This window comes from Taurulus bubalis, assembly GCF_910589615.1.
Source record: "Taurulus bubalis genome assembly, chromosome: 20".
NCBI classification, from domain to species: domain Eukaryota; kingdom Metazoa; phylum Chordata; class Actinopteri; order Perciformes; family Cottidae; genus Taurulus; species Taurulus bubalis.
The window spans coordinates 763,575-766,321 of record NC_136608.1 but is presented as its reverse complement, the minus strand read 5'-3'; positions in this window follow the sequence as shown (position 1 = coordinate 766,321).

Here is a 2,747-nt window from a genome sequence, read left to right as displayed (position 1 = left end):
AATAGAGGGAAACGCAGGCTGGTGTGCGGCCAGCAGGGGGCGACAGAGAGCCTGGATGCATCACTGCTGCTTGTGATCATGCATCCTGGCAATAGAGATATGCTCTATTGTTTTATAATTATAATAATGTTTTATTATTATCATCATGCCCTGGTTAATAGCTTTTGAATTATATCCAAACAATCACGGAGTCATTAGCCAAAGTTTCACCATGTTATGGCTCACATGCTAATATTAAAAATAGGGTTCACAATGTAAACACAAAAAAATTACTTTTTGTGTTTGGCCTCCTGGCCCCGCCCACTATTTGACCCAAAATCCAGAAACGACCAGTGTTGCTGGGTGCTGGAATACCAGGTCTCAGGTTTACCATGTGTCCGTTCGTTGGTGGTAATGTGATCAGTGGCGGGCCGTGCGTTTTGGAGCTCGGCCTTCAGTGCCATATAGTCCACGGCGGGGGCGGGCTGGGGGAGGAAGTGTCCCGGGAGTTCCTGTAACAGACTGACCCACTCAATACACAGCGCGTTCATACAGACCACCATGTGTGAACAGCAGACACCCACTCCGCCACACGGCACCACCACGATGGTGGGAGTCACACGGCGTGGGGACCGACCCGCGAAGCTTCAACCACCAGTGGACTCCCTGCCGAGCACGAACAGTTACAGCGCCTCTCGGTCGGTCGCCTCCAACCTCGCCTCGGCGATGTTGTGCGTCCTGACTGACTCGCCTGACAGCCCAACCCCGTAAAACAGCACCATATATATATATATATATATATATATACACAACACAACGCCACCGCAGATGAAAAAAACACAAGAAACAGGAAACTTACCAGTTCATTAAAGACAAAATCCATCCACTCTCCTTAAAAAAAAGTTCAGCGACTCTGTTGTACAGTTTATCGGTGCGCTTCAGTTCCAGGGTGTGGACTGACACACTGACCAATCACAGCGCACGTTAATGGTCACGCGGCCTTGTGGTAAAACACATGCTAGCAGGCCTTCTCATGTAGTTTAATCAGCTCTCGAGTCCATAGAGAAGCAGAGGTGAAATGTGACTGGATGAGCTGTTAACCAGATCATTAAACAGCGGCTGCGCCATGCAGCAGGCTGCAGACTGAAGGCAGAGCAACAGAGGAACACAGGAGCTGTACAATGAGAAAATTAGCTAATAGGGAAACATAATTTTAATACATGTAGTGCATTTGTGAAAAACAATTAAACTATAAAATAGCTATAACATTTAATTATAAAAAATTAAAAAGTTATGAAAGAATTAAAGTTAAACTTTGTGATTCTGTTTAGGCCAGCAGAGAAGGCCCTGCTGTCCCACCACTGAATTTGATTATTGTCAGCTTTGCTTTCTGAATATTGTAAGCCAATCAACTCAAAATAAGGATTGTCCTCACGTAAGATTTCAAGCCAGGGCCTTAGCAAAAGCTGCTGATGAAAAATGATAATTCAAAACCTGCAATTACTGCTGTAAGAGATATCCTCTAATTGTCTATGTCTGCAGTCCAATAGTCATTTTCTGTGAGGAACCTTCTTAACTGAGTGAAATGACCCTGAAGTTCCTAAGTGGTCGCCATGATAAGAGCCGGCCGAATCGTCCAAACGCAAAGGAAAGGAACTTCAATGCTTCCTAACTTAGCTCCTTTAGCATAGGAACCACTGGATCTTCCTTTACGAAAGGAAAGGAGAGAATGCCGACCCACAATTCCTTGCGGCAGCAACATTTAAAGTGACGTATCATTCGGCCGTTCACGAGAACAAACGATCATGAAGAGAAACACAGATCATGTAAATAATCATTAGCATAACTTGGAAATACTTTCAATAATCTGTTAAACCTGCTGGACAACTATGAACGTTACGTTGCTGAAAACTGCTGTAAAGTGATGACACTGCTGTAAAGTGATGACACTGCTGTAAAGTGATGACACTGCTGTAAAGTGATGACACTGCTGTAAAGTGATGACACTGCTGTATTGATATTCTCTCTGGTGTTGAACTGCAGCTTCAGCCTCACTCTTTTATTTTACTTGACTTCAGTTACAGAAACTTTGATGAAAGGGTTCAACTGGACGAGCTCTTCAGTCTGAGTCATGATTATCATCTTTTTAATCAACTATTTTGTCACATTACAATAAAACATATCAAGTCAACACGAGTTGTGTTTCATAAACTGTTGTCTGCATATTCTTATGATCAGATTACAATCTGCATATAAACCATAACATAAAGGGATATGAGACACACATATATGACACACATTGTTAGTGGGATAACGTATTTAATTCAGCATGTTTTAAACTGAAGAGACAGTTTCGTAGCTTTGTACTCTGTGAAAAATACGATGGTTTCATTTTCATATTCCTTCGTTCATTTCTATTCCAACCTCGTTAATAAAGTAAAACCATGTACCGGCTCCTTTTTGTTGTTAATAAAGTAAAACCATGAACCAGGTTGTTTAAATCGTCTGCATGACGCAACACTGTAAGAAGACGGATGAAGTATTAAAGATGATCTTTATTGTGGTAGAGATGGACTACAGCGTTGTAGTTTCACCGCTGCAGACTGACGTCACTAACATCGCCTGCTGTCACATCATGACTATGTCGTTGTCTTCCCCTGACTCCTCAAGAATCTCCTTCCCATCTTTCCTTGACCCCGTGACGTTTTTACAGAGGAGAAGTGCTTAGGGTTAGACGTTAGGAGGAAGCCGCAGCCTAAGTCTGACTT